The following is a 15,607-nucleotide window of genomic DNA, read 5'->3' as shown; positions in this document are numbered from 1 at the left end:
CACGATCATGATGATCTTCCTTTCGTCTGGAGGACCCCTCTGCCCACTGAGTTCCTTGTGCGTGAAACCACACTCGATAAGCAACGCTACGACGACACATTGCAGACACTGCGCCGCGCGCAAAGTCAAAACGCCCAGGAATGCCGTCGGACAGAAGCATCCTGTTGCTAGGCTATCGTCCGACCCTACACTGCCAATCGGACGAAGGCTACACTTCGGCGATTTGGTTGAAAAACACTGCAACATCCTCCGTACAGTCCGGGTCTTTCACCGTGTGATTTCCACATCTTTGGTGACCTTAATTAGGACACACGTGGACGTCGGTTTCAGTCGGACATGCAGGTACGAGAGTGGGTTGGGTTGTGGATCCGTCAGCGACTGACCGCTTTCTACGAAACGGGAACTCATCGTTTCGTCTCGCAGTGGGATAAATGTCTTAACGCGTGTGGTGATTACTTTTGAATGGAAGCATTCCATGTTTCCGTTATTTTTCGAGGTTATAATGAATCGTATCACTACCCTTCAAATCTTCCAAGTGCGACAAAAGAAAATATGTCTACTAGCGATTGTAAAATACAAATACATGTGAACAGGACTTGCCGAAACTAAAGCACCTAAAGGTTTTGACAAGGAACGATACTTCTCAAGCATTTGCATCCGCTACCAGTTAGTTGTTTCGTCTAATGTAAGGAATAGCACTACACACACTCAATGGTAATTTCTGTTTTGTGCGTCATTTAGTGCGTTACTAAAATACTAAATTTAATTGATTTGTGTTACTCTAGTACATAGCATCTGAAACGGCCGCAAAGAGAGCGCAATTCGATTACGGTATTTGTGGGGTGATTAGAGAGCCACGTTTGAACAGGCGGCAGATTGGTTCAGGCACCCTTTTCAGCGACCAGAACGATTCCATCGGTCCCGAATGACTTTTCTGTTTCTCTTTAATGAAAGCCGAGCTCACTACGGGACATCTCCCAGTAGCAGTTGCTCTTCGTGTCTGTACTACACACCAACTGTTTTAGAGTCCAGACGTTTTTGTTATCTTTGATAGGAAACCAGTAATAACGCGCCTTGGAACTTCTCGAAAGAATGTGAGAGGTGATTACCCAGTAATAGCAACAGACACCAACAAAGGAAATCATTTATATTACTTTATAAAAGTTAAAGCCTTGATAATGTGCTACTTTATTAAAAAATGATTACTGTGTTTGGTTTTGCAGTCAGCATCTGATCTAAAACTGAGAAAATACAAACAAAAAGGATATCGATATATACCTAAAACTAGAAAATGGATTTATCAAATGTGCGAATGAAGTGAACCAGTTTCCTAATGATTACACCAGCAACACGCAGGCGTGTAGTCAATGCATAGAAGAACAAGAGTAGGGAGTGCATATTTGAAGATAAAGTAACAGTAAAAATCATCAGTGATAGTGGTGTCAGTAAAGTACCGGTTACGTACTACACTGCTGGCCATTAAAATTGCTACACCACGAAGATGACGTCTACAGACGCCAAATTTAACCGACAGGAAGAAGATGCTGTGATATGCAAATGATTAGCTTTTCAGACCATTCACACAAGGTTGGCACCGGTGGCGACACCTATAACGTGCTGACTTGAGGAAAGTTTCCAACCGATTTCTCATACACAAACAGCAGTTAACCGGCGGTGCCTGGTGAAACGCTGTTGTGATGCCTCGTGTAACGAGGAGAAATGCGTACCATCACGTTTCCGACTTTGATAAAGGTCTGACTGTCGCCTATCGCGAATGCGGTTTATCGTATTGCGACATCGCTGCTCGCGTTGGTCGAGATCCAGTGACTGTTAGCAGAATATGGAATCGTTGGGTTCAGGAGGGTAATACGGAACGCCGTGCTGGATCCCAACGGCCTCGTATCACTAACACTCGAGATGACAGGCATCTTATCCGCATGGCTGTAACGGATCGTGCAGCCACGTCTCGATCCCTGAGTCAACAGATGGGGACGTTTGCAAGACAACAACCATCTGCACGAACAGTTCGACGACGTTTGCATCAGCATGGACTATCAGCTCGGAGACCATGGCTGCGGTTACCCTTGACGCTGCATCACAGACAGGAGCGCCTGCGATGGTGTACTCAACGACGAACCTGGGTGCACGAATGGTAAAACGTCATTTTTTCGGATGAATCCAGGTTCTGTTTACAGCATCATGATGGTCGCATCCGTGTTTGGCGATATCGCGGTAAACACTTATTGGAAGCGTGTATTCGTCATCGCCATACGGTCGTATCACCCGGCGTGATGGTATGGGGTGCCATTGGTTACACGTCTCGGTCACCTTTTGTTTGCGTTGACGGCACTTTGAACAGTGGATGTTACATTTCAGATGTGTTACGACCCGTGGATCTACCCTTCATTCGATCCCTGCGAAACCCTACATTTCAGCAGGATAATGCACGACCGCATGTTGCAGGTCCTGTACGGGCCTTCCTGGACACAGAAAATGTTCGACTGCTGCCCTGGCTAGCACATTCTCCAGATCTCTCACCAACTGAAAACATCTGGTCAATGGTGGCCGAGCGACTGGGTCGTCCCAATACGCCAGTCACTACTCTTGATGAACTGTGGTATCGTGTTGAAGCTGCATGGGCAGCTGTACCTGTACACGCCATCCAAGTTCTGTTTGACTCAATGCCCAGGCGTATCAAGGCCGTTATTACAGCCAGAGGTTGTTGTTCTGGGTACTGATTTCTCAGGATCTATGCACCCAAATTGGGTGAAAATGTAATCACATGTCAGTTCTAGTGTAATATATTTGTCCAATGAATACCCGTTTATCATCTGCATTTCTTCTTGGCGTAGCAATTTTAATGGCCAACAGAGTATATATACAGGGTGGTCGGAAATTCCCGTTACAAACTTCTAGGACATGTAGAGGGTAGTGAGTACATAACATTTCGAATAGGAACCCATGTCCGGAAACGTATCGTTTCCGTTCTACAACAGTTTCAATGCAGATGATTATCTCATCCACACTCACGTGAGGAATGTTCTTAGGCGTGACCCAGTACAATTGTTGCAATCCATTTGAAAAGAATACTGACTCGTTCCGTTATTACTTACGCATTTGCATTACAACTTACACCTTATGGTTTACATTAGTCGACAACAAGAACCCAGCATCTACGGCACCAGTCGCAACGTACCGATGCATTACAACAGCGGGTCGATGTGGCGACCATCAACGTTGTTACACACATTGTACCTCCGAAGCATGTTCTGGTACACTCTCTCCATCCCACCTGGTGTCTCTTCAATGTCTTATGCAGCGGCCAGAACTCGTGCCAGCAGATCTTCCTCTGTCTCTACAGGTGTCTCATAAATTAGGCTCTTCATACGACCCCACAAAAAGTAATCCATAGGGGTTAAATCAGTCGATCGTGGCGGCCGCGCGGTTGGACCACCACAGCCTATCCTTCTTTTACCATACCGTCTGTTGAGATGGCTACGGACAACCAGCGAAAAGTGAGGTGGTGCTCCATCAAGCTGAAACCACATTTCCTGACGGACATTCAATGGCAAAGCTTCCAAGAACGGGTCCATTACGTGTAGTAGGAAGACTAAGCATGCGGGACCCGTGAACCTGGATGGAAGGAGGCATGATCCAATCACATGACCGTCCAAAATACCTACCCACACGTTAATTCCAAACCTGTCTTGAAATCCCTGAACATGCGTGACATGAGGGTTTTCGTCCGCCCAGACATCGCTATTTCGACCATCCAGAACACAATCCCTTGTGAACCTACATTCATCTGTGAAGAGAACTCGACGTGGAAATAGGGGCGCTTCTGTGCAGTGGTGCAGGAACCATGTGCAGAAGGCGACGCGTTGTGGAAAGTCTGCTGGACCCATAGCGTGTACCCTTTGTAAGTGGTACGGATGTAATTGTTGCTCACGCAGGACTTCCAAGACGGTACTGTGACTAACAGCCATTAACGCTCAATTGTTCGCGAATTCGTTGATGCGGTATCTTCAATGCGACGCATTACACTTTCTTCAAAGTCGAGAGTGCGGCGTCGCCGTGGAGCACCACAGACCTGCCTCCTCACGGTGAAGGTACCCGTTTCTCGTCGCCGTTGTGCGATGGAGTGTGACGGTGTGGAGAACGTTCGTGATACAGCCGACTAGCAGCTCTTCCGTTACCTCCAGCTTTGTCATACACAAGGAGCATGTCTCTGTATTCCGCAAACGTGTACTGCGTCATGTTTCCTCTATCAGCGATGCACAGGTATTGCTCTCACAACAAAGCAGTATATATATATATATATATATATAGTGTGTGTGTACTGGTATTAGTAAAGTAACAGTTATATTATATATATATATATATATATATATATATATATATATATATATATATATATTTGCCCGGATGGTGCACTTATTCGGTTTGTGAGGTCGTTATAAAGCCGTATCTTGTCCTGGGGCACTGAGGCAATGTGGCCCATAACGTTTGTAACTAGTGCTCGATATCCAGTATAACTACGACGGAGTTGACATCCCATACATGTTCTACCGGTGACAAATCTGGGAAATTTGCTGGCAACAGGAGTACACCAACAAACACGGACAAATGGCTCAAAAGGCTCTGAGCACTATGGGACTTAACTTCTGAGGTCATCAGTCCCCTAGAACTTAGAACTACTTAAATCTAACTAACCTAAGGACATCACACACGTCCATGCCCGAGGCAGGATTCAAACCTGCGATCGTAGCGGTCGCGTGGTTCCAGACTATAGCGCCGAGAACCGCTCGGCCACCCTGGCCGGCTCACACAGACACTTCAAAGAGTGTCGCGCCAAGTGTGGCCGAGATTTGCCATGTTAAAAAAGGACATTCTTTGTAATTTTAAAAATGACGCCATTATACTGTCGCTTGAGAGGTGATTCAGGAGTAGGCAGGATGTCTGTGACGTATCGTTGTGCCGTCAGAGTTTCCTCGATCACTACCCGCTATGACCTGAAATAGAATGTGACGGTTCTCCACTGCATGGCGCCCGGATTAACACCACTATGCCTCTCCAGATACAAGGAAGATTGGGCATTTCCCTGGGTCGCCGTCATACTCGCTAACGTTGGTAATCCAGTACGGTGAAGAACTGCGATTTATCGCTGAACGTAGTGCGACGACATTCATCGGCAGTCGATTCTTCGAAGTCACGGTATCACTCCAAACGGAGCCGTTTGTGTTGCCGTGTTAACAGCAGCCTACACGCAAGGGACGATAATTTCATTGCCAGGGTGCTGTTTGTCTCCGGGCATGGTGCGGTGTGACACGACACAGAACTTTGCAGGGCGTCCATTACTTTTTGTGGGTTGGCAGGGGTAGCTGTGAACGTTTTACGATGTGCTTGGTGTTCCTCAGAATTGATCGACTGGAACCTCCCCTCATTTTTCCATCCAGTCCAACACAGGGCCACAGTCACATCTGAACGCCATACAAATTTGATTCGAATCGATCAGTCAGCCAAATGCTGACCCACAATGACGCCCCTCTCGAACTCTGTCAGGGGCTGATAACGTTGTCTTATTCTAACAGGGAGTACACTGTGGGCACTCAACACCTGGCGCTGTTCAGGCTACTTCTATACTCCACCACACCTGGCACCAGCACTAAACACGAACAAGACTGAGTCGCAGTGAATTCCAATTGTAGCCATGTGTAAAAGCCATAAATAATATAACGGAACGTAGTATGTAATGCAAGATAAAAGTTAAAAGCGTAAAAACAATTCCAAAGGTGGTTGAAGGCTGTATTTATATCGTTGCATAATGGAAGTGATCCGTGCGCTGTGCAGTATCGATAGTACGTATCAGGGTATCATTTCGCGGATCCAGAGGGCAGCCGGCAGTACACCGACTTAAGCCGATCAGCCGAGGCAGTCAAGTGCTAGAGTGAGTTGTGAGGTCTACATCTACATCTACATTTATACTCCGCAAGCTACCCGACTGTGTGTGGTGGAGGGCACTTTACGTGCGACTGTCATTACCTCCCTTTCCTGTTACAGTCGCGTATGGTTCGCGGGAAGAACGACTGTCTGCAAGCCTCCGTGCGCGCTCAAATCTCTCTAATTTTACATTCGCGATCTCCTCGGGAGGTATAAGTAGGGAGAAGCAATATATTCGATACCTCATCCAGAAACGCACCCTCTCGAAACCTGGCGAGCAAGCTACACCGCGATGCAGAGCGCCTCTCTTGCAGAGTCTACCACTTGAGTTTGTTAAACATCTCCGTAACGCTATCACGGTTACCAAATATCCCTGTGACGAAACGCGCCGCTCTTCTTTGGATTTTCTCTATCTCCTCCGTCAACCCGATCTGGTACGGATCCCACACTGATGAGCAATACTCAAGTATAGGTCGAACGAGTGTTTTGTAAGCCACCTCCTTTGTTGATGGACTACATTTTCTAAGGACTCTCCCAATGAATCTCAACCTGGTACCCGCCTTACCAACAATTAATTTTATATGATCATTCCACTTCAAATCGTTCCGCACACATACTCCCAGATATTTTACAGAAGTAACTGCTACCAGTGTGACTAGGGCCTCCCGTCAGGTAGACCTTTCGCAGGGTGCAAGTCTTTCGATTTGACGCTACTTCGGCGACTTGCGCGTCTATGGGGATGAAATGATGATGATTAGGACAACACAACACCCAGAAAATCTCCGACCCAGCCGGGAATCGAACCCGGGCCCTTAGGATTGACATTCTGTCTCGCTGACCACTCAGCTACCGGGGGCAGACAATCACCGGTGATAGAACATGTGCGGTACTTTGCCATATTACTCTCTGTCTTGGCCGAGTGAGGTAGTTCTTCATGGCGCCTTTCTCATACCGGTTATCAATCGGTTATTGCAGGACGATTCCGGAGAAGTATTGGGTAAGAATCTTATGCTAAACTTGTAGTTGTTGTCGTTTCGTATTTTACTCTAAAATTTGCATTGACTATCTACATTTTCTGTTTTCTATGGCTAAAATTCCAACTATGTGTTCACGGACGTTATTTAAATGTAATTGTAAGTGATGATGCTTTACTGATATTTGCTGTATACGGCTTATCTTCTCTGGGTCGGTTACTAACAGTTGAGTACCGTGTTTGACCTTTGTAATTTATTGCCTCAGCTGTGGGCCTTAAATACCATCGATTTTTCTGCTTAAGTTACTGTGATCTTCAGGTAGTGCCAAAGCTCATCCTAGTTTCAGCGCCACTTAACCAGATCTATGTTTAATTCAAGTTCTTCTGTACCTTTACACATATACAGGGTGATAATTTTTGAACTATACGAAACAAAATCTCGTAACTTCTGAATGGTTTGCGTTAGGACGTTCAAACTGCACGGTTGGCTGCAGGGCACGGTGGGAATTAGTATGCGCTGTATGGTTTGGTTTGGTTTAGCAACGAAGACCATTTTCATTTGTATGGGTTCGTCAATAAGCAAAATTGACGCATTTGGGGGACCGAGAATCCGCATTGCACGATAGGGAAATCTCTTCATCCTCAACGGGTGACTGTGTGATGTGCAATGTCCAATCACGGCACGGTGACTACCGAAGGTATGCGAAGGTTTTGGTAGATGATTTCATCCCCGTTATCCAAAGGGACCTGATTTCGACAAGATGTGGTTCATGCAAGACGGGGCTCGACCCCATCGAAGCAGGAGAAAGGCTGATGTCCTAGAGGAGCACTCTGGGGTCGCATACTGTCTCTGGGGCTACCCAGAGGCCACTGGCATGGGCCTCGATTGGCTTCTATATTCTCCGGATTCGATTCCGTTTTGTGAGGTTGTATTAAAGACAAGGTGTACAACAACAACCCCGAAAACCATTGCCGAGCCGAAAAACAGCTATTCAGGAGGCTATCGACAGCATCGATGTTTCGACGTTCAGCGTGTCATGCAGACTTTTCCTATTCGTCTGCGATAAATCATCGCCAGAGACGGCAGGCATATGGAGCATGTCATAACGTAAATACGAATATCTGTAGTGACGTTTACATATTCAATGAAATGTGTGTACGCCGTGGTTTTGAACCAATCTACGTTTTTTTTCATGTAGTTCAATAACTGACATCCTGTATCTCGCATATTAAGCCTTGTGTTATTTAATCAAGTGTAGTTAAACGTCTTGCGTAGTTGGTAGCATAATGGGCCCCGAACGATTTGCGGTTGCTCCTGAGTTGGTTCACAGCTCACCAGTATCATTTTTAGAGAAGTCTTCCGAAGTAAGAGTGATTTCAGGTGTGCCGCAGGGGAGTGTCGTAGGACCGTTGCTATTCACAATATATATAAATGACATTTAGTAATGAATTGACGCATGGTGCAGGGAATGGCATTTGAATCTCAATGTAGACAAGTGTAATGTGCTGTGAATACACAGAAAGAAAGATCCTTTATCATTTAGCTACAATATAGCAGGTCAGCAACTGGAAGCAGTTAATTCCATAAATTATCTGGGAGTAGGCATTAGGAGTGATTTAAAATGGAATGACGATATAAAATTAATCGTCGGTAAAGCAGATGCCAGACTGAGATCCATTGGATGAATCCTACGGAAATGCAGTCCGAAAACAAAGTAAGTAGGTTACAGTACACTTGTTCGCCCACTGCTTGAATACTGCTCACCGGTGTGGGATCCGTACTAGAGAGGGTTGATAGAAGAGATAGAGAAGATCCAACGGAGAGCAGCGCCCTTCGTTACAGGATCATTTAGTATTCGCGAAAGCGTTACGGAGATGATAGATAAACTCCAGTAGAAACCTCTGCAAGACAGACGCTCAGTAGGTCGGTACGGGCTTTTGTTGAAGTTTCGAGGACATACCTTCACCGAGGAGTCAAGCAGTATATTGCTCCCTGCTACATGTATTTCCCGAAGAGACCATGAGGATAAAATCAGAAAGATTAGAGCCCACACAGAGACATGCCGATAATCTTTCTTTCCACGAACAATACGAGACTGGAATAAAGGCGAGAACTGATAGAGGTATTCAAGGTACCCTCCACCACACACCGTCTGGTGGCTTGCGGAGTATGGATGTAGATGTAGATGTAGAATTGCCATCTCTCATGGTTTTTTTTGTATTTTTTTGTTTCAGACGGTGCAGGTTGTCTAAATTAGTGCCCTAACTATTTAAATGCTCTTGTCAATTGGCTTCCTGTTAGAGTTCTGCATCATTTGTTAGTCTAATGGAAAGACTGTTATTACTGTTCCAAGGATCCAGTTGGCTTGTTAAGAAGCAATCTGTTACCATATCAGATGGCTTGACGCTTATGTCAACGCCCGTGAACTTAATTGTTTTAGATATCCGTTTGTTATACTGATGAATTAATGGAATTACAGTTCTTTAATTGTTCTGGAATAAAAGTTATTTAATTAATTCAACTAGTCATTTTAAGGACTTCATTACTTAATAATTTCACAAACAGTGTCTAGCAGATGACTTGCGTTTCTGTTGTTCTATTCATGCAGTAAATGTTGTTATGTGCTTTCAAGGAAAACATTGCTTTAACGAATTCCGTAACTTCGCAGAAAGCTAAGCTAATTTCGGTTAATAAAATTGTCTGTGCAAATATATGGGTCAAACATTGTGCTTATTAATGGCCTTCCAAATGGTTCAAAAGGCTCTAAGCACTATGGGACTTAACATCTGAGGTCATCAGTCTACTAGACTTAGAACTACTTAAACCTAACTAACTTAAGAACATCACAGACATCCATGCCCGAGACAGGATTCGAACCTGCGACCGTAGCAGCTGCGCGGTTCCAGACTTAAGCGCCTAGCACAGCTCGGCCAAATGGCCTTGCACCTTACCACTCTAAGCTACCTGCCTGCTTTGTACCAAAAAAAGAAAAGAAATTGTATGAAAAGCACTGTATTGGATCGCAGTTACCACACAGCTTTACGTGTGATGACGTATAACTCAAGACATTATATCGAAAGTAAAAATAGGCTTCAAAGCGTGAAACAGAAATGTTTGATAATTTGAACAAAAATGTAAGAAAATAAATATGCATATTAAAATGGAGCTAAAATTCGACAACTATGAATGTGGAAGTAGGGGATACTGTCCACGATGAATGAAGGGGTCCACAATAAATACAGGCTCTGCGCCGAACGTGTGACATCACATTTATCGGCTTGTCCGTCGTACCTTGCGAACCCTCGGCTCCTTGCAGGGCCCACGGAAGTCAATATATCAATGAAAAGATACGCAGTAAAGGTCTTAACTTTGTCGTGTACTGTGCATGTAAGGAGGGAAGTCCGTGAAACTGAGCGAAAATGTCAATTTTCGATTTATTTTTATATATTAGTAGAACGCATGGAAAATATGTGTTAAAAGTTTCAATGATGAAGTCACATCGGACGTGCCTGAAAAATAATTAAATATGTGACGTGACCTCCGTTCCACTCCTACTTTTTGAAGCAACACTCACACTCGGTGAGAAAAGATTGTGTGGATTACTTTCAAGCGAACTTCAGCGGAATACCTCTGGAAGGCTGTCATATATACTCCTTGGTTTTATAGATCATGTGTGACTCTATTCTGTACATTAACGAAGCAGCTGGTCTGTTAGTGTTTCTGTAGAGTTACAAAGAAGATGTCAGACATTCTTCAAGCACACTGTGGGAAAGCTGTGAGACAGAATCTGTTCAGCTTAAATGACGTGAAAAGTGCAGTATGGGCTACATATATCCACATGGTGTAAACAGATGAACATCCCATTCATCAATGTGCCACATTAATTGTTGTAAATTATTACTGCCTCAGAGGGAAAACAACTCCTACATTCACAAAAAGAGGGTTCCAAATTGTATCCTAGATGTTGTCAAGCCAACTTACTAGTAACTCGCTGGTAATGAACTTCTAAAAAGGTGTGTTCGTGTAAAAATCCAGAATCCAAATGACTCTAAATTCATTGATATGGAGACGATAGCCTAAAACCAAATTTTCATCTGCTAAAGTTGTAAGAATTGCAGCTTGCGATGCCTTTATTGTATAATGATGGGAATATAGGGAGGATGGACCCATTAGAGAGAATGGATTGTAAGGTAGGAAATTGCGCTCAAGAAATCTAGAGAAAAGTAAATTTACAGCACCTTTCTGAAGTTTAAAAGTTAGTTTAAGAGATGGTACAGGAAAGAATGCAGAAAACAAGAAATAAGATGAGAAGCCTTAAAGGGAAAGACGACCCTGAGTACAAACCTGGCGTTTTCTGAAGAGATGACATAAGAGAAAACGTTAGGTTTAACTTTAAATTGCATTTCCTAAAAATAAAGTTTTTTTTTAAATTTATGTACCTTTTCTCAGAATCTATAAAGTCTAGAATTATTAAATTTAGTACACTAGTTTCTATAAACCCAATAAATGTTGGCTCAAGAGTAAATTCTGAAATTCCAAATGTGAGATGAAACATGGGGCAAAGTGTTTTGAATTTTGCATAGATTTTATATTTTACTTATAGAATTACAATTAAAAATTATTAAAATTCTGCTATTCGAAATATTTAAAAAAACTCATCAGAGAAGATCACTGTGTGCAGAGAGATTAAACAGAGAAAATTTTGTATCTGAGAAAAAGGTACAAATATTGGTTGAAAATAAAACTTTTGATTTCCATAAAAAAGTGGTTAAATACATATAATCGAAGGAACTTAATATCTATTGTGGACCTTCTGCATTTATATAGTGTTCGTTCTTCGTGAACGGCCCCCTTAAATGAGGAGCTAAGAATTATTAAACTCGCTGAAACAGCTACTCGTTGCCCGCCAGAGACGGATGCCGGCAGTCGTAAAACCTGCAGCGTCACGTTCTGTGACGTAAGCGTCGTAGGCCGCCTTTCTCGTGGGCCTCGGTGGGTGAGGCTGACTACCGATGGGCGACACAGGCAATCCATTGGCCTGTGTGCTGCTGTAGGCGAGGACGCTGTGGTTCCGAAGCACAGCTTTCATAACACACTGAGATGACAAAGTCATAGCAGAGTGGTATGCACATGCTTTGCTAACAGCATGACATCACCTGTAACACCTCTCCTGAGATAGTGACCATATCTGTTGAGCCCTAGACGACTGGAAAATCGTGGTCAGATGAGTCCCGATTTCTGTTGGTAAGAGCAGATGGTGGGATTGACTGTGGCGCAGACCCCACGAAGCCATGAACACAAGTTATCAACAAGACACGGTGCAAGCTGGTGGTGGCTCCATAACGGTGTGGGCTGTGTTTACATGGAATGGACTTCGTCCTCTGGTCGAACGAACTGAGACCATTTGCATCCGTTCATTGACTTCATGTCCCCAATCAACAATGGAATTTCTATGGATAACAATGTGACATATCATTGGACCACAATTATTCGTGATTTCTTTGAAGAACATTCTGGACAATTCGAGTGATAATCTGACCACCCAGATCGCCCGACATGAATCCCATGGAACATTTACCGGACGTAATCGAGAGGTTAGTTCGTGCACAAAATCATGTACAGGCACCACTTGCGCAATTGTGGACTGTTATAGAGGCAGCATGGCTCAATATTTCTGCAGGGGACTTCCAACGACTTGTTGAGTCCACACCACGTCCAACTCCTGCACTACGCCGGGAAAAAGGAGGTCTGACACGATATTGGGAGGTATCCCATGACTATTGTCACCTGAGTGAAAAGATGGAGACAATTATGATGAGCCACTGTGCGCCAAGACGGCACCCAGAACTACTCCGTCATTGCAAATCTCTAAAGATGTCAAATTGGGTGTTGTGTCGGAGCACGCTGGCCCATATAAGGGAGTTCATATGGTTTTTTTTGGATGACAAAGACTGTAATCTCTTCTAATACGCTGAGTAGAAGACCTTCTCGTTCTCGATGTAGCATTTTTAAGTCGGATTGGATGGCATTAATTCAGTGACTTTGATGTTCTCCATATGCTGTTTTATTACTTTGTTTATAAGAGAATTATTATCGTTAAGCGTTTCTGCCTGTTTGGCCAATGTATTCTTTATCGCCGTTATCACACTCGAGTTTGCATACTCCCGAGCTCAAAAATTTGTTGTTTTTGTCACATGTAATACTATGCCTTGATTTATTTCCTAGTGTATTCATGACTTTGAAGCCTACGCTAATTTTATGTTTACAAAGCCATTCAAATGGTTCAAATGGCTCTGAGCACTATGGGACTTAACATCTGAGGTCATCAGTCCCCTAGAACTTAGAACTACTTAAACCTAACTAACCTAAGGACATTACATACATCCATGCCCGAGGCAGGATTAGAACCTGCGACCGTAGCAGTTGCGCGGTTCCCGATTTAATCGCCTAGAACCGCTTGGCCACCACGGCCGGCGCAAACCATTATTTTATTTTATTTTATCTTCGTCCGTTATAAGTCATTAAAACATATATTACTTTCTGCCAGTTGGTTTTACTACAGATAGTATTATTCGCTGGATTCAATGAATTTTTCCCTTGAGTGCCTTTTTAACTTTTCTTATATAATGTTTCATCTGTATCAGCACTGCAGTTATTACTTGTTTTCGAATGCTATTTCTCAGTTGGTTACACTTTCGCTTTTTAGCCCTAAAATTGTATTAATCGTGACTCGTAACCATGCCATTTTACATTACCATTGGTGGAATGTACAGGGCAGAGAACACGTGGTGTAGCGGTAGATTCTTCGACTTGTAATCAAAACTTGAAGAGTCCCGAGCCCGAAGCCAGCCATTGCTGAAAATGATCAGCATTGGTGGCCGAAGACTTCCATCATACGAAGTCACGCTCATTCTGCCAACATGAGACGCTAGATTCACCTTGGTCGCACTTCTTCGTGACATGACTATAACGTGTACTTGCCTAGTTTCGACCGTTGGCATGTCTATCGACCTTTGAGGTCGAATCGAATTCTGAGAAGTGAGAGAAGCCATATTAGATTTTGGGGCTATTTGAATCACGTATTTGATCGGTTTTAAATTACGGGTTATTTAATGAGAATATATACTGTTTCAAATATTAAGGGTATCTCGAAAACGCATCGTTATTGCTACGATTTGTTATAATTAAATGCAAGGTAAAAACATCAGACGAAAGAGAGTGGGGTGGCTGTATTCAGCAAAGTTCCGCCTTGCGCATCGAGTGAGCAGGCTGTCCTTAACTTCCGTCCCGAACTTGTGTGTGTATCAGCCGGTGTCGCATCGTTCTTGCCTAGCAGTGTTTGTTGTTGGTTGGTTGTATGGCGGCGGTGTTCTCTGCATGCGCCATAATGTCCGTCGAGTGTCCCCAGAATATTCCTCGTCGGGGTACCGTTCGATTCAGTATTGACAAGAGTGCGCGTCATTTTCAACCAGAACGGTTCGGCAGAATCAGTTTGGATGAAAGTGGGATATTACAGTACTGAGGAATGATGAGGTACGTTTCAAGATCGATGAGGATGTGGATACTGGGATAACGAATATCACAGTATGCAGCTCAGTTGAAGAGAATTGGACATCTCCGAAAAGAGGTATCATAGACAGACAAACATAGGTACAAGAAAACTGAGAAGAAATGTTAGTTAACGGAAGAAATACTAGAAGTGATCGACGAAAGAAGGAAGCAAAACAATGTTCAGGGAAAGATAGAAATAAAAAAATATAAATATCTTAGGAACACAATAAACATAAAGTGCTGGGAATATAAGGCTAAGTGGCTGTAGGGAAGATGTGAAGAAATCGAAAACGAAATGATTGTCGGAAGGACTGACTCAGCATATAGAAAACTCAAAACAAAATTCGGTGACATATAAACAAGGGTGGCAACATTCAGTGCAATGGAAGGAGAAAGCGGATCGGTTGAAAGGGAAACCTGAAGGCATATCTGAGGAGGATGAAGTGTCTGATGACGTCATAGAAAAAAAATCGGAGTTAATATGCAAGAGATAGGGGGTTCAGTATTAAAGTCAGTTATGGAAGACATGAAAACAAATAAGGCAGAAGGGATAGATTACAAACCATCGGAAAGCCTACAAACACAGGGGAAGTGGCAACGAAACCATTATTCAGGTTGGTGAATGGACAGGCTACATACCATCTGACATTCGGAGAAAATCATCCACACAATTACGAAGACAGCAAGACTAGATAAGTGCGAGAGCTATCACTCAGTCAGCCTAGGAAGTCATTCATTCTAGATGCTGACAAGGATAAAAAACATAAGAATGGAAAAGAAAATTGAGGATCTGTTGGATGACGAACAGTTTGGCTTTAGGAAAGGAAAAGGCACCAGAGAGGCAGCCCTGACGTTTCAGTTGATAATGGAGGCAAGAGTGAAGAAAAATCAAGACACGTTCATAAGGTCTGTTGAATTGGAAGAAATCTTCGTAATTATAAAATGGTGCAAAATGTACGAAATTCTGAGAGAAATGGGAGCAAACTATAGGGAACGAGGATGAATATATAATATGTACAAGAACCAAGAAGGGACAATAAAATCGAAAGATCAAGAATGAAGTGCTCGGATTAAAAAGGGTTTGAGGCAGGGATGCAATCTTCCGCCTCTACTGTTCAAATTGTACATCTAAGGAGAAACGA

The sequence above is a fragment of the Schistocerca piceifrons genome, chromosome 7 (genome assembly GCF_021461385.2).
Source record: "Schistocerca piceifrons isolate TAMUIC-IGC-003096 chromosome 7, iqSchPice1.1, whole genome shotgun sequence".
Taxonomy (NCBI): domain Eukaryota; kingdom Metazoa; phylum Arthropoda; class Insecta; order Orthoptera; family Acrididae; genus Schistocerca; species Schistocerca piceifrons.
This window is presented reverse-complemented; position numbering follows the sequence as displayed.